Source organism: Sus scrofa, chromosome 6, assembly GCF_000003025.6.
Source record: "Sus scrofa isolate TJ Tabasco breed Duroc chromosome 6, Sscrofa11.1, whole genome shotgun sequence".
Lineage (NCBI taxonomy): Eukaryota > Metazoa > Chordata > Mammalia > Artiodactyla > Suidae > Sus > Sus scrofa.
Window position 1 is genome coordinate 19410710 of NC_010448.4, and position 17589 is coordinate 19428298.

General features: G+C 49.1%; 1 protein-coding gene across 2 annotated transcripts in view; it reads right to left on the bottom strand.

Annotated features, from left to right (window-relative positions):
• DOK4 (docking protein 4) overlaps positions 1 to 16329 on the bottom strand; it is a 26094-nt gene extending 9765 nt beyond the window's left edge. Inside the window, exons 1-2 of one of the 2 annotated variants that reach the window (XM_005655786.3) lie at positions 15567 to 16329; positions 13441 to 13528 (exon numbers count right to left, since the gene is read on the bottom strand). The gene's annotated coding sequence lies outside the window, so the exon portion shown is untranslated. Of the gene's footprint in view, positions 1 to 2760; positions 2943 to 13440; positions 13529 to 15566 lie in introns of those variants that run through there. The other variant, XM_003355800.4, reaches the window with a different exon arrangement.

Sequence of the window (17589 nt, forward strand, 5' to 3'; positions counted from 1 at the left end):
CTGAAGTGCCACAACAAAGGGGAGCCAGGGAGGCAGGGAGAGAGGGGGAAAGGCCAAGAGGTAGACTTACAAATTCGATGGCTAATGGGCTCATTCCAGAACCAACCCATCCCCCAGAGGGACTGCGTTAAACAAGAGAGGTGGGCCCCAGGCTGGGCCCATGCAGATCCAATGGGGCATCAAGGAATGGAGGGCAGCTGAGCTCAGCAGGCCGGGGGCTGGGCAGAGGCGGCCCCTGCCCCACCGCACCGGGGGCCACTTTCCCCATCACTCCTGAACCATCACAAGCCTGCTAACCAGAGAGGACCTGTGGCTCGAGCAGTGAGCTTAGCTGTGAGCACCCAGGGAGGCTACGCAGGGGGCAGTAGCCCCCTCAACACTGCTGTGGGGAGCAGGGACCCCCCCCTCCTCCTAGCGGGGCATCAACGTGGCTGAGACAGTGCTTGCCCTGGACCAAGCCACCACTGGCTTCTCCAGAGAAAGATCCGGACTCCAAAAGGTTCCCCTCTCCCAGGAAGGGCAGCTGTCCTCTGGGGAGGGGGCAGCAGACTCCCTGGTGCCCTGCAGAGGGGTAGGGAGGGGCCCCCTGCCCCTTGGGGTAATTGTCTAAGCAATTCCTCCCTGCACCTGGATTCTGCCTGGAAGCTTTGGCTCCAGAACAAACGCTACTCGCTACTCACTGCTGTTGGCAGCCAATGACTGAGCAGGAGCGGCTGCCTGCCTGGCTGGGCCTCCCCACCCCATGACAGATCGGATCTTATCAGGGCTTCAGGGACAGCCCTACCTGGACACTGTCTCGCTGACGTCTGGCTGTCTCCACCCCCCGGCAAAGATCCTATCGGAGGGATTCTCCCCAGCACCTGGGACATTTCCATCACCTGCCTGGTCCTTTTCTACCCCAGTGTGATTGTGATCAGGGGCCGGGAGGAGGTCCTCCCTTCCCTAGAGGGCCCCACCCCTGACCTCCGCCCATGCACATCCCAAACCGCCACCAGGTGCCACACTGCAGGTCCCAAGGTGGGTGGCAAAAGCAGATCAAACACCCAACTGGGCAGGGAAGACGGGTGGGAGGAGGGGACACCTGAACAGCCAGGGTCTCCTGGGCCCTCGGGATGGGAGAGTGGTGCTCCCCTCTCTCCGGGTCCCCCCGCCACCCCGGCTCGTCTCCCTGGCGCTGGCCTTCCTTCTGTTCCTCAACGTGCCTACCTCCTACCTACGCAGGACCATGACGCTTGGCCGTTCCCTGTCTAAAACACTGTTCCCTCGGATGGTCCAAGGTTCATTTTACCGCACCCTTCAGGTCTCAGCACGAAGGCCATCACTTCAGAGAGGTCTGCCCTGACCATGCTGGCTAAGGGAGCCCCCTCGCCAGACTCCATCACAACAGCCAGTTGCACCGTCTCCACTCATCACTCTAGGATGTGCCTCATCTGCGGATTTGCTAGTCAGCCTCTGCCCGTCTCCAGCGCCCTAGAATGGCAGCTCCCTGATGGCTCGGCCTTGTCTGTCTAGTTCACAGCTCCACCCCAGCCCCCAGAATGTGCACGGTGCAGGCTAGGCGCCAGGTATTTGGGGACTGAAAGCATAATTCCCTCCGAGATGTGTCCTCCTCACCCCTTCTCCCACCACCAGATCCACCTGGTCAGACCCAGCTCAATTTCCAGAGCCGTGTGAGCAGCAGTGGGTTTCCATCTCCCTGGGCCTCAGACCCACAGCTGGGTTCAAAGCTGCCCTGGGGGAGACAGCGCTGCTGACACTGTGTCCAGGCCTGGCCAGGTGACCCCACCTCGGCCAGGATTGTTGGGTGAGGTCATGCCCAGCTCTGCTGCCCTGCATGGGAGGGAAGAGCTAGAAGCAGTCAGTGCCCAGGCTCAGATGCTGGCAACTGAGAGGGGGCACAGCTCCTGAGACCCATCCCAAGTGGGGGTGAGGAATGGCCTGCACTGGAGCCACAGCCCCTGAAAGGGGCAAGAAAGGTATCTGCCTGCACTAAACAATCCTGCCAGGCCCCTCACTGAACCTGATTCTCAGACCCTTACACACCCAACTCTCCACCCAAGTCTCCTGGTAACTGCCACACACCCACGGCTTGGAGCAGGCAGAGACTGCACAGAGGCCCTGCTCTGCCCATATCTCCCAGGTGCCCCGCCTCCACGCACGCCCCTTTGCAGGGACAGAAAAAGCATTTAACTGGAAGCAAGGCTTTGGCAGTCTGGGAGTCCTGGGGAAGAAAGTGGACAGGACCCCAGGACCAGGCGGAAAGGATCAAGAAAAGCAGGCAGCTAGCCGTGAGTTTTAAGTTGTAGGGTAGAAGCCATCTGCAGGTATGGGCAATCGGGCAGCTGAACAAAGTATCTTGGAATTTGGTGGGGGGGGCGCCTACGAGGACAGGAGGCCATGAGAGCAGGAAGGGTGGGAGGAGGATGGGGCTGTGATGCGCTGGGTTATGTCCCTTGGGGATGCCAGGCCCAGAGCCAGGAAGCACAGGGGCCTGGGCTTCTCCCATGGGTAGGTGGGGGGTAGGCGTGAGGTCAGGCGCCGACCTGGGCTTCCCTGGAGCGGAGAGCTGGGGAAGGTGGGGCTCAGGGCGCAGTTTCAGGGGCCAGGACTGGCTTTTGGAGGCGGACCCCTATAGGCCCCCCCGACACACGGCAGGAACGTCCCACGGGCTTGGAGAATTCTCAGGTTGGAGTCGCCAAGGGTCTTGAGGACTCGGGCGCGGCCTAAGGACCCTTCTCCGCCTTGCGCCCCCCTAGTTACCTGGGCGCCGCGTCCCTGGCTGCGGGCTCTGGCTCGGCGGGCGACAGACCTGGCTCATGCCCGCGTCACAGCGGAGGCGGCGGGGCGGCGGCGGCGCCGGCTCCGGGCGGGGACGGCAAAGGAGGCGCGCCCGCCGACCGAGGCTCCGACAGGGACTAAGCGGCGCTGCCTCCGCCGCCGGGCTCCTGCCGCCCCGCCCCGCCCCTCCGTGTGCCCACCCCACCCCGGCAGCCCGCCCCCGCCGTATTCCTCCGAGCCGAGGGACACGCACTTCCGCTCCTGCCTCCCCATGGCCCCCGCCCCATCCCCGCCGCCAATCCTCAGCTCGTCTCTACCGCCCTTTCAGGTCGCCCTCGGCTCAGCCTCATTGCCCTTCCTTGGGTCCCACGTCCCAATCTCAAAACGCCGCAGCCCCTGAAAGCTAAAACCCGCATCAGTTCCCAGCCCCCACCCCAAATTTCAACCCCTCCCCCAACTTCTACAGGAATCACATACACACCCAATGCTTCTCTATCCCCTATTTCCAGGGGCCAAGCCTTCCCCCCCTCCGCCCCCGCGCCTCCCCCGGTGACCTCCTTAGCACCCCCCAACACACACTGGTAGCTACATCAGCGCCTGTACCCTAGACTGTTAACTCCCCTAGCAGTCGGCCAGCTTCTCCCTCCTCCCCTGGCCGCCTCACCACCCTCAAAACACCCAGTACTCCCATCCTACATCTCCCTGAGGCATTGCCCTCAAGTCCAAGCCCCAATGCCCTCCCCCAACCCCCGCGCACACACTCACCTCTCTGCCCCTCAGTCCTGTGCAGGTGCCCTGTCACTGCTGGAATCACAAACCACAGGCCTCCCCAGCTGTGCCAGGCAGGGACAGGGGAAAGCTGCCCAGGGCCTCCTCACAGGAGGGACCGTGTCATCACCCCTCTGGTTTTCCTGTCTGCCCCCGCCTTTTACACCAGTGGTTCACAGAGTGAGGGGTCAGCCTCGCTTTGAAACGAAGTGCAAATCCCCTGCCCCACTCCAGACCCGTGACATCAGAACCTCTAGGGATAGTGTGAGAAATCCGCGTTTTCACAAGTCCCCGGGTAATCCTGATGCACACTAACCACTGCTTTACACCAAATATAAAAAAACAAAACATCCTGCCAGAACAACAGAAATCCTAAAAAATGAACATGTCTCCCAGTCCAACCTCAGTCCTGCCAGGGGCGGAGGTGGTGGTGCTCATCCGGTCCCTGCCAGCCAAACTGGCCTGGGTCTCGGCCTCCTGACCTCCCTCGGCATCTTCCAAACTTGACCCCACCTGCTTTGCCTCAAACCACAGCTCATAAAGCCCCCAGCACCTGATCCATCACAGCAAACTGTTTTCACCTTTGGGGGAGATTTGATCTAAAACAACCACCACCAGGAGTTTTCATAATAAAAAAGCATCTTCTCTAGAATAGGGTTCCCCAAACTTCATTCTCGCATCCTCATAATTTTTGCCCAACCCACTCTCTGTCTGCAGCATTATCACCTAAAATTTTTTGGATTAAAACTTTTGAGATATTTGAAAATGTACGTGCAATTGTAGGAGACAATACAGAGAGATCCATGTGCTTTCCTGTTTCCCCAGTGGTAACATCTTGCAAAACCAGAGTGGACATCACAACTAGCCTATTGATGCTGAAACAAGTCAAGATACAGGACATTTCCGTCATTCCCTCTTGCTGCCCTTTTATTTTAATTTTCTTTTCTGGTTCCGTCGTGTGCATGTTACGTCCGACTAGGACCATGAGGTTGCGGGTTCGGTCCTGCCCTGCTCAGTGGGTTACGATCGGCGTTGCCGTGAGCTGTGGTGTGGTTGCAGAGCGGCTCGATCCGCGTTGCTGTGCTCTGGCGTGGCTGGTGGCTGCAGCTCAATTGACCCTAGCTGGAATTCATATCCGCGGAGCGCCAAAAAAAACAAAAAAAAAAAGAAAGAAAAAAAAAAAAAAAAAAATTTTCTTTCTGTTTTGGCCGCCCCAGACATATGGAGTTCCCCAGCAAGGGATCAGATCTGAGCCACAGTTGCTACCTATGCTGTATCGCTGGATCCTTTAACCCACTGTGCCCAGCCAGGGATCAAATTTGTGTCCTGGGGCTGCAGAGATGCCCTCCTTACCACTGCACCCGAGTGGGAACTCTTCTTGTTGCCCTTTTATAGCCAAACCCCACTTCCCTCCCCCCCTCCTGGCAACCACTAATCTGTTCTTTTTTTTTTTTTTTTTTCTTTTTGTCTTTTGTCCTTTTAGGGCTGCACCTGTGGCACATGGAGGTTCCCGGGCTTGGGGTCTAATCGGAGCTGTTGCTGCCAGACTACACCAGAGCCACAGCAACACCAGATCCGAGCTGTGTCTGCGACCTACACCACTGCTCATGCAACTCCCGATCCTTGATCGAGGCCAGGGATCGAACCCGCAACCTCATGGTTCCTAGTCGGATTTGTTTCTGCTGCGTCATGACGGAAACTCCATGTTCTCTATTTCTTTCTTTCTTTCTTTCTTTATTTTTTGTCTTTTTGCTATTTCTTTGGGCCGCTCCCACGGCATATGGAGGTTCCCAGGCTAGGGGTCGAATCGGAGCTGTAGCCACTGGCCTACGCCAGAGCCACAGCAACGTGGGATCCGAGCCGCATCTGCGAACTACACCACAGTTCACGGCAAAGCCGGATCGTTAACCCACTGAGCAAGGGCAGGGACCGAACCCGCAACCTCATGGTTCCTAGTCGGATTCGTTAACCACTGCGCCATGATGGGAACTCCCATGTTCTCTATTTCTATACTTTGGTCATTTTCAAAAGATTGTAAAATTAGAATCATAAGTATGTAATCTTTGGAGACTGGCTTTTTTTTTTTTTCTTCACTCAGCATAATTTTTTGGAGCGCCATGGAAGCTGTTGCACGTACCAATATTCCATCCTTTTCATTGCCAAGTAGGTATTCCATGATATGGGTGTGTCACAGTTTATTTGCACACCCATTGAAGGATGTCTAGATTGTTTCTGGTTTTTGACTAAGATGAATGAACTTGCTATAAACATTCATGTACACATTTTTGTGTGAACATAAATCGTAATTGCTCTGGGATAAATGCCTAGGAGTGCAACTACTGGGTCATGTGGTAATTGTATATTTAGTTTAAAAACTGCCACACTGATTCCCAGAGTGGCCGTACCATTTTACATCCCCACCAGCAATGAGTAATGACCTCATTTCTTCACATCCTTGCCAGCATTTGTTGTTGTCATCACTTTTCTTTTCTTTTCTTTTTTCGAGCCATTCTGATAAGTGTGTAGTGATATCTCATTGTGATTTTAATTTGCATTTCTCTACTGACTAATGTTGTTGAGCATCTTTTCATGTGCTAATTTGCCATCTGTGTATCTTCTTCAGTGAAATGTTTCTTCATGTTTTTTTGCCCATGTTCTAATTTGATAATTTGCCTTTTTTTGTTGTTTTGAGAATTCTTTATATATTCTAGATGCTAGTCCTTTCTCAGATATGTGGTTTACAAATATTTTCTCCTGTTCTGTATGTAGCTTGTCTTTTCATCCACTTAACAGAGCCTTTCACAAAGAAGTTTTTTATTTTCATGAAGTCCAAATTATTAATTTTCCTTTTATGGTTGTGCTTTCAGTGACAAGTCTAAGAACTCTGTCTAGCCCTTGATCATAAAGATTTTCTCCTATGTTTTACTCTAAATGTTATATACTTTTATGTTTTATATATAAGTCTGTGATTAATTTTTTTTTTTTTTCTTTTCAGGGCCACACCTATGGCATATGGAAGTTCCCAGGCTAGGCGTGAATTGGAGCTGCAGCTGCTGGCCTACACCACAGCCACAGCCACTCGGGATCTGAGCCACATCTGCAATCTATGCCACAGCTTGGAGCAATGCAGGAATTCTATCTACCTACTTACCTACATACACACACATCTTGATTAAGTTACAAAAGAACTCTCAAAACCAAATCTTTTTTTTGTCTTTTGTCTCTTTAGGGCCACACCATTGTCATATGGAAGTTCCCAGGCCAGGGCTGCAGGTATCGGCCTATACCACACCTCACAGTAAAGCCAGATCCTCAACCCACTGATTGAGGCTGGGGATCAAACCCGCATCCTTGTGGATAATAGGCCGGTTCTTAACCCACTGAGCCACAACAGGAACTCCAAGTCTGTGATTTATTTTGAATTAAGCTTTGGAGGAGGTATGAAACTTAGGTTGATGGTGGGGTTTTTTTTCCCCTTTGGCCTGTGGATGTCCAGCTGTTCCAATACCATTTGTGGAAAAGTCTCTCTTCCACTGAATTGCTTTTGCAACTTTAGACGAAAAGTCAGTTGGATCCATTGTGGGTTCTCTGTTCTAGTCCACAGATCCATTTATTTATTCCTCTGCTAAGAGCACACAGGCTTGATTACTAGGGCTATATAATGTCTTGAAATCAGGTAAACTGAGCCCTCTCACTTTATTCTTTTTCAAAATGGCTTTAATTATTTTAGTTCCTTTGCCTTTACATATAAATTTTAGAATAATTTTATCTATAGCTACAGAAAACCTTGCTAGGATTCTGATGGAAATTGCAATCAACCTCTTTGGGGAGAAATGACATTTTTATTATGTTGAGTCTTCCAATCCAATCCAAGACAGTATATCTCTCCATTTATTTAGATCTTTATTTCATCAGCATTAGTTTTCAGCATACAAAGCCTATACGTTTTTTGTTAGATTTACACCTAAGTAATTTATTTAATTACTTTTGGTGATTTTAAATGGCATTGTATTTAAAATTTTTCTACCCATATGTTCATGGCTGGTATACAGAAATAAAATTTTTGTATGTTTCTCTTGAATTTTGCCATCTTGCTGCATTCAGTTATTAGTTCTAGGAGTTTGGGTCTTTTGGGGGTAGATTCCTTGAAATTTTCTATATAAATAATCATGTCATCTGCATATAGAGAAGTTTTATTTCTTCCTTTCTGTATGTCCTTTTTTCCCTTTTCTTGCATTGTTGCATTAGGTAGAACTTTCAGCACTATGTTGAATAACAGTGCTGAAAGCTGACATCCTTGCCTTGTTCTTGATGGTAGGGAGAAAGCATTCAATTTATTGATTGGACTGTTCTATAAATATCACTTAGATCCTATTGACTGATGATGTTATTTTCTGCCCTTGCTTTTTTTTTTAGGGCTGCACCCATGGCACATGGAAATTCCCAGGCTAGGGGTCAAATCAGAGCTGCAGCCGCCAGCCTACACCACGTCTCATGCCAGATCCTTAACCCACTGAGTGGAGCCAGGGATTGAACCCATGTCCTCATGGATACTAGTTGGGTTCATTACCGCTGAGCCACAATGGGAACTCCAACCCTCACTGATTTTCTATCAGGTTGCTCTATCAATAGTGGAGAGAGGAGTGTTGATATCTTCAACTATTATTGTGGATTTGTCCATCTCTCTTTTCAGTTCTACCAGTTTTTGCTTCATATATTTTTAGTTCCGTCGTTTGGTGCATACACATCTAGGATTGCTATGTCTTCTTGGTAGATTGATCTTTTTATTATGATGTGCGATCACTCTCTGTCTCTAAGTTTCTTTCCTCTGAAGTCTACTTTAGCTGGTATCAATATTCCTGCTTTCCTTTGATTAGTGTTTGCATGATACATCTATTTCCATTCTTTAGTTTTCAACCTGTCTATATCATATTTGGAGTTTCTTCGAGATAGCATATGGTTGGTTCATGTTTTTTAATCTAGTCTACAAATACCTGTCTTTTAATTGGTGTGTTTAGACCATTTGCATTTGGGTATTTATATATGTAATTACTGATATCTAGAGCTTCAATCTGCCATTTTTTGTTTCCTGTTTGTTCTTTTTTTTTTTTTTTTTTTGCTTGCTTTTTAGGGCCAAACTGTGGCATATGCATGTTTCCAGGCTGGGGGTCAAATCAGAACTGCAGCTGCTGGCCTACATCAGAGCTACAGTAATGCCAGATCCAAGCCACATTTGCAACCTACACCACAGCTCCCTGCGATGCCAGATCCTAAATATGCTGAGCGAGACCAGGGATTGAACCTGCATCCTCATGGATACTAGTCAGATTTGTTACTCCTGAGCCACAACAGGAACTCCCTATTCTTTTTTTTTCATTTCTGTGTTTTCTTTTTCCTACCTTCCTGTGAGTTCCTCAGACATTTCTTCGAATTCCTTTTCCATTACGTTTTGAGTGTATCTCTTTGCATGTAATTGACTGCAGTGTACTGGCATGATCACTTTGCCAGCTGGAATGAAGTAGAGAAATCATCCTTCCTTTAGGTAACTTCGCCCTCCCCAACTTATAACTGTCATTCAGTTATCCTCTTTATATATTTAGAACCACAGCAGTGTAACACTTTTTGCTTTCATGGTCAAACATAACGTAGAAAACCCAAGGGGAGAGTATTTACCCATAGTTTTGCTTTCCATATTCGTTCATCTCTCCTAATAGTCCAACAAGTTTCCTTCTTTTATCAGTTCCTTTATGTTTAGAAATTTTCCTTCAGCTATTTTTTTAGAGTAGGTACAAATTCTCTTAGTTTTCTTTCATCTGAAAGTGTCTAGATTTGCCCTTCATTTTTTTTTTTTTTGTCTTTTTTTTTTAGCTATTTCTTGGGCTGCTCCCACGGCATATGGAGGTTCCCAGGCTAGGGGTCCAGTTGGAGCTGTATCCGCCGGCCTACACCACAGCCACAGCAATGTGGGATCTGAGCCATGTCTGCGACCTACACCACAGCTCATGGCAACGCCGGATCGTTAACCCACTAAGCAAGGGCAGGGACCGAACCCGCAACCTCTTGGTTCCTAGTCGGATTTGTTAACCACTGCGCCACGACGGAAACTCCTGCCCTTCATTTTTGAAGAACATGTCACTGGATAGAGTGTTCGAAGTTCAGATTTGTTTCTTTCGGTACTTTAAAAATATTGTGCACTTCCTTCTGGACTTTATGGCTTCTGATGAGGAATCTACTGTCATTTGGGAAAAAAAAATTTTGGCCACACCCACCACACGTGGAAGTTCCTGGGCCAAGGATTGAACCCATGCCCAGGCAGTGACCTGAGTCACTGCAGTGACAATGCTGGATCCTTAACCTGCTGTGCCACAGGCAAACTCTGAAAAATTTTTCTTCTATGTGTAAAGGTTTTTTCAGCCCTCTGGTAGCATTCAAGATTTTTTTTCTTCTATCTTTAGTTTGCAAAGCTTTAATTATATGTTTGGAGCAGATTTCTTTGATTTCTTCTCTTTGGTATTCATTCAGTTTCTTGAATCTGTAGGTTTATATCTTTTAGCAAATTTGGAGAGTTTTCAGTCATTATTTCAAGCACTTTTTCAGCCAGGCCCTCTTCTTTCCTACAAGGACACTGATGACACAAATGTTAGGGCTTTTGTTAAAGTCTCACAAATCCCTGACACTCTATTCTTTTTTTTTTCTCAAGTCTATTTTCTGTTTTTCAAATCGGACAGTTTCTGTTGTTCCATCTTCTAGTTCACTGGGTTCTTTCCTCTGTCTCTTCTATTCTGCTGTTAAGCCCACCCACTGAGCTTTTAACTTCAATTACTATATTTTTCAGTTCTAAGATTTCCATTTGAACTTCTTTATACCTTCCTTTTGTTTGCCGAGACTTTCCATTTTTTCATTTGTTTCAAGCATATTTGTAATTGCTTGTTGAAGCATTTTTATCAACGGCTGTTTTAAAATCTTTGTCGGAGAAGTCTAATATCTCTGTCATTTCAGTGTTCAAATCTATTGGTTGTCTTTTTTCATTCACTCTGAGATCTTTCTAAGTCTTGCTACGAGTGATTTTTCTAAATCTGGACATTTTCATATCATGAGACTTAGATTTTGTTTATGCCTTCTGTTTTAGCTGGTGTTCTCTGATACTGCACCGGCAGCAGACCTGGGTGGGGTGCACCTCCTGGTTAGAGCCGGGTGGAGGCGGAAATTCAGGTTCTCTGCCGCACACTGAGGGGCAGTGCTCCTCATTCCGGCTGGGCACGGGTGTTCTCCACTGACGCCACAGTGAGGGTGGCCTCTTTAGTGCTGGGCGTTGGAGGAAAGTTTTTATTCTCCAGGAGACCTCCTCTGACCCCACCCCAGAGGGGAGGGAGAAGGGTGCCTCATTACTGCCAGGCAAGTGGAAGTCCAAGCTCCCCATGTGGTCTCCACTGATGCTACAGCTGGAGAGCCTCCCTGTTGGCTGGGGGTGGGGGTGCTCATTTTAGTCCAAGCTCCACATTCAGCCTTTGCTGCTGTGGGGGAGGGTGGGACTGCATTATTTTTCTGTGGGTTTGTGTTTTTTTTTATTATTATTCTTTTTTTTTTTTAAGTTTTTCTTTCTTTTTTTTTTTGTCTTTTTGCTATTTCTTGGGCCGCTCCCACGGCATATGGAGGTTCCCAGGCTAGGGGTTGAATTGGAGCTGTAGCTGCCAGCCTACACCAGAGCCACAGCGTCTGCAACCTACACACAGCTCACGGCAGCGCCAGATCCTTAACCCACTGAGCAAGGGCAGGGACCGAACCCGCAACCTCATGGTTCCTAGTCAGATTCGTTAACCACTGTGCCACGACGGGAACTCCCCTCTTTTTTTTGTCTTTTTAGGGCTGCACTCATGGCACATGGAGGTTCCCAGGCTAGGGGTCCAACTGGAGCTGTAGCCACAGGCCTATGCCACAGCTGCAACTCGGGATCTGAGCCGTGTCTGTGACCTACACTGCAGCTCATGGCAACATCAGATCCTTAACCCATGGATCGAGGCCAGGGATTGAACCCACACCCTCATGAATACCAGTTGGGTTCATTAACCACTGAGCCATGATGGGAACTCCCTTTCCGTGGTTTTGGCTGGAGTCGATGGTTACTGTCTGAAAGTTTTCTGTTTTGCCAGGATACCCCTCTCCTGGTCCTGTGGCTAGGGCAGGAAGGCTTCCATTGGGACTTTTTCTGTTCTGTGCCCGTTGGTATTTCCAGGTTGCTGCCTTTTTCAGCTACTAGTGAATTGATATGGGTGATATATATGCAAGTGAATATATATAATAATACATGAGGTATAATGCAAACCCAGGGAACTCACCATTGTGTTCTTGCCTGGGTCCACATTTCCTAGCCTGTCTACCTTTCCTCATCACTTTTCAGAGTGTTCTCGTATCTATTTTACATATAAATTCCAAGGTGTTCAGTTGTACTTAATGGGAAGAATAGAGAAAAGCAGGACTACTCCATCTTTTCAGAAGCAGGAGAGGCAATGCAATTGAAAAAACAAACAAACAAACAAACATAAAACCTTCCCTGCTCTGCCCTTGAACTAAGCAACGCTATTCATCAAATCACAGGTTGGACTGTGCCAGTATATAAATATATGCATGTATATGTATATATTGCTATATGTACTATCTGTAATACATTATATATATTAAAGCTTTATTGAAGTGCAGTATATAGGAAGGCGTCACTGAAGTGTAATTGACATGCAATAAACTACACATACTTGAAATGAACATACCCGTTCCCATTGTGGCCCAGCAGAAATGAATCTGACTAGTATCCATGAGGACGCAGGTACGATCCCTGGCCTTGCTCGGTGGGTTAAGGATCTGGCATTGCCGTGAGCTGTGGTGTAGGTCGAAGACGCAGCTCAGATTGTGTGTTGCTGTGGCTGTGGTGTAGGCCGGCAGCTATGGCTCAGATTCAGCCCCTAGCCTGGGAACCTCCATATGCCCTGGGTGTGGCCCTAAAAAGACAAAAAAAAAAAAAAAAAAAAAAAAAAAAGGTACATACAGTGTGATGAGTTCTGACACAGGTACACTTGTCAGCATAACCAGATAGTGAACATACCCATCATTCCGTAGTTTCTTCCCTCCCTCTCCCTCCTCTCCTGCCCCCAGGCAGTCATTGCTTTGATTTCTCTCATTATATCTTAGTTTTCATTTTTCACTAGTTGTATAGATATATACCTACAGTGAAATACAACAGCAATTAAAGCAAAGAAATATTATATATGCAACAACACAGGTGAATCTCAAAATAATCACAGTGAGTGAAGGTGAAAGAAATCATACAAAAAGAATACATATTGTGTGATTACACACACAGACACACACACACACACAATATAACACAGTTTACACACACATATGCATTGCATCTTGAAGTGTGGAACTGTTTCATTTACGTGCCACCTAAAATCAAGTCCTTGCAAAACACTGCTCTGAAAAATTTTCCTAAGATCCAATTCCAAATCTGAATTCAGGTTAGGCCCAGCGGTTGTAATGGCGATGCCTGTGTGCCCGGGGCCCAAGGACAGGCACCAACACTGCATGTGTGTCTTTCTTGCCTTCCCTCCCCGTCTGGTTCCCCTGGGCCTCCTCAGTGGGAACAACAAAGCCCTGGCACGCAGCACTCGGTACCTCTGGTCAGGATGTGGGCCTGTGGAAAGTGAGGCAATGAACAGGCGACAAGGAGTCGACTGCGTGGGACCTGGGCTCTGGCCTCTGCCGCCCGCTGGCCTGCCTGAGAGGCTGTTCTCCTAAGGACGGGAGGCTCCAGCTAGACCAGGGCAGTGGCTAAAGCACGTTGGCCCTGGAACCAAACCACCTAGTTCAAGCTCTGGTTTCATCCGTTGGGCAACTTACCTAGGCTCTCTGTGCCTCAGTTTTGTCATCTGCAAAGTGGGGGTGATGCGTTCCGAGGAAATACGTTCAGAGCCCCTGGAATAGGACCCTGCATGTGGGGAAGACCCAAAACGGGTTAGTTATCTATCCGCAGTGTTTCTTTCTTCATTTTTGCCTGTTAGTTTCCTAAATTTTTTCCAATGACCACATGTACATTTCTTTATCTTTTTCTTTTCTTTTTTTTTTTTTTTTTTTTTTTTGGCTGCACTCAGGCATGTGAAGTTCCCGGGCCAGGGATCAAATCCATGCCACAGAGACCCAAGCCATTGCCGTGACAGTGTCAGCTCCCTCACCCACTGAGCCACAAGAGAACTCCTACATTTTTCAATTTAAAAAGATCCGTTTAAGGGGAGTTCGTGGCTCAGTGGAAATGAATCGGACTACCATCTATGAGGATGCAGGTTCGATCCCTGGACTCACTCAGTGGATTAAGGATCCGGTGTTGCCATGAGCTGCGGTATAGGTTGCAGATGTGGCTTGGATCTGGTGTTGCTGTGGCTGTGGTGTAGGCTGGCAGCTGCAGCTCTGATTCAACCCCTAGCCTGGGAACCTCCACATACCGTGGATGTGGCCCTAAAAAGACACACACACACACACACACACACACAAAATCCATCTAAGTACAAAATCTGCTACTTTAAGTTAAAGGAAGTGATTATGTCCCCCGCTGCCCCACTCTTCAATTAGGCTGTTTTCAGGGGAGGTGTGAGGGGTTACACACTGGATACATAAACCCCGGAGGGGAGCATGAAAATCCTCACTCGAAACAGAGGCAGCAAAGCACCAAGCATGGGGAGGTGTGATCCCCACTTGGCTGCAAGACCCCTCACCATGTGCAGCCTCAATCGCCTCTCCCGGAAATGGGAACAATGAGAGTCACGTAAATCAGCATCTGGGGAAGCGCCTACCCAGCGCCTGGTGTACAGAATGGAGGGCGGGCTGTTATCACACGCGACCGCTTTGGAGTCATTAATGATACACTCAGGCCTGAGATTTTCGCTCGGTAAACGCAAGGCCCTTCTCTAGTGCTGACTCTTCCGTCCCCGCCCACCCTCCTTGCTTGTACATCACTTGACAGTTGTCAAGGCGTTTTCACCCCAAGTACCTTCCCTCACCCTATGAAAGTATTTCCCAAGCCCTGGCCACTCCAGCCACTTCATGATTCTTCTCAGATTCAAGCACCTCTATTATTTGCTCAATGCTTTTCTTTAAACCACCTCACATTTTTCATTTTGCTTCAAGAGCAAACTACATAAGTAAGATACCTTGAAAATAAAACGGGTGCATTAAACGTGTGCTGGCTAATACTGCCTGCCCGGAACGCTAGCAAAAAGCCTTTCGTTTTTGTTTTTTGTTTTTTGGTTTTTTTTGCTTTTTAGGGCTGCACCCATGGCCTGTGGAAGTTCCCAGCGAGGGGCTGAGTCAGGACTTCAGCTGCCGGTCTACACCACAGCCACAGCAATGCGGGATCCTCAAACCCACTGAGTGCGGCCAGGAAATCGAACCTGCATCATTATGGATACTAGCTGGGTTCGTGATCTGCTGAGCCACAGCAGGAACTCCTCGAGGCTTTTATTAAAAAGGAACTCAGCGAGGGTTGAGAGCACTAAACCCATGACACTGCCTGTCTGAGACTTTCTCCTTGAAACTGTGAGAGGATGAAAAGAAAAACGAACAGGGAATTGCTTCTGAGTAGTTTAGCCCTACTGTGGCTGGGGCCGTTAGGAGAAGGGTGGCCCGTCACTCCACCTGCCGTGGTATGTGAGTCCACACCTGGAGAAACACCACACGCGCTTGTGGGACCTCACTGCAGCAACCCCGAAGAGGTGCGACAGTCCCCACTGCTCAGGCAGAAACACTGAGCCCCAGTAAGTAGAATTTGTCCACGATGACAGAGCCATGGCAGGACTTGAACTACAGACTGTGGCGGGGGTGGGGGTGGGGGCCTTGACATAACCTAGAAGGACAAGGATTCTTGTCCACGTTGGTCTTCCTGTGGGCAGCCTCCCATCTCCCACACCCCCAGCTCTGCTCCCAGGAAGAGGGTAGGTGTGACGGAGCCAGAGGAGAGGCCACAGGCAACTTACCGCAGCCATCAGATGGGTGAGTTCTTTTCCAGTGTCGTGGGTGAGAGGCTGGCGTTTGTGAGTCCCGGGTGCCTCCGCCCTGCAGGAACGCTAAGGTCTGCGCCAGCTGGCCAGTCAAGATGAGGCCCGGAACTGTCTCCCTCCCCTTGCTGGACAATGACACAAACCAGCCTCTCCAGGCACCTTCACATCAAAGGGGACTTACCAGGTGGGGGTGGAGAGGAAGGAGATGGGGCCCCCCCTTGCTCCCCCTGCTTCCTCCCAAGGAGGCTGGGCGAGGGGCAGTTTCCTAAGGATGCAGAGAAGGGCTCTCAGGAAGGAGGTGACATTCCAGCCCCACCTCCCAGCACAGCTCTCTCTAGGCTGCCTTCCTGAGCCCCCCGGGTCATGTGCTAAGGAAGAAGTGACATGCTGCTCCCTGGACAAGCACACTAGCTGGCAGGAAGGGGAGGCTGCAGGCTCGGGCTAGCCTTCCCTCCTTCACTGACTCACTGATTCATTCAACAAACATCTGAACACTTACTCTGGGCCAGGCACTTGGCCCTGGGCACTGAGGACACCGTGGTGGACAAGAATAGCTGGTGCCTCTGAAGAGTTCATGGTTAAGTGAAAGGAAAGGCATTGATCTAAGAACTCCACAGTTGCAGGTACAACTCACAGGGCAGAGAGGGAAAGAAAGGGGCTACATGGTGCTAGGAGAAATATGGGGTGGGGGGAGGTTCCCATTGTGGCTCAGAGGTAAAGAACTCTGAGGATGCAGGTTTGATCCCCGGTCTTGCTCAGTGCGTTAAGGATCTGATGTTGGCGCAAGCTGTGGTATAGGTCGCAGAGGTGGCTTGGATCTGGCATTACTATGGCTGTGGCATAGGCTGGCAGCTGCTGCTCTGATTCAACCCTATCCTGGGAACTTCCATATGCCTCACACGTGGCCCTAAAAAGACAAAAAAGAGAAAAAATAAATAAATATGGGGAGAACTGACCTGCCTGGGAAGGCTTTTAAAGGAAGTGATTCTTAAGATGAAAGCAAAAGGGAGAGGTAACCAGGTGGAGAGGGATGGCAAAGTGTTCTGAGGTGGGGGAACTGCATGTGCAAAGGCCCTGTGGCAGAAGAGAGCCTGGTCTGTATAAGAGTGAGGGAGGAGGCCAGGGTGGCTGAAATGCACAGGCAGATGGGGAAGCATGATGCTCAGTGAGGTTGGCTATGCAGGGTCTTGACGGCCAGTTCAAGGGTTTGGTCTCTGTCTTAAGAGTAATGAGGAGCCGGTCAAGAGTTTTATTAAAGAGGGAAGGGGATAGGATCCAAAATGCATTTTGGAAAAATCCTTCTGGCTGCCCTTAGAGGATATACAGAGGGGTCTCGATGGAGTTATGGGGAGCAAGTCAGGAAGTGAAGGCAGGACTGGCAGGAAAGCAGGAGTCTGGCGTGGCCAGCGAGGGGTGGGGGGTGCCATGCAGATCTGAGAGATCCTCAGAAAAGCAAGGGTCCCTGACTCCTTGGTGACTGGCTGCCAGGAGCCAGGAGGGGATAAAAAAGAAGAAAAACAATGACCCCCGACACTGACATTGTGGTGTCAATTCTTCTACCCACACGGAGAGAAAAACCAAGCCCGCATTGCATGTTATACTCAAATCTGATTTTTCACTCCCTCCCTCTTTGGTAACAAGCTTCATTTTGCTGACTGTCGGGCATGCCCCTGGAGAAATGCACTGTCATTTATATCACCAGCCCCTGACCGCTGGCTGTTTAGCTGTCTCTATTTTTGCTTCTGTAAACAACGCCACAATGAGCACTGTGTGGCTAAATATTTGTACCCACACGTCTATATTACATGCGCTTGCAGCCTTCCTTAGGAGAGAGAGTCCTAAAAGGGACCTGTCTTGGTTTTCGCTGCGTTTTACCACTTGGCTCTGCAGGGATTTCGACCCTTTTGCCATCTGAGGATGCACAGCGATGGACGAAAGCTTTCCAACGTCTATAAGGTCAAAGCAGTTGTACCTTTAATATCCGTTGCCTGGGGGGAAA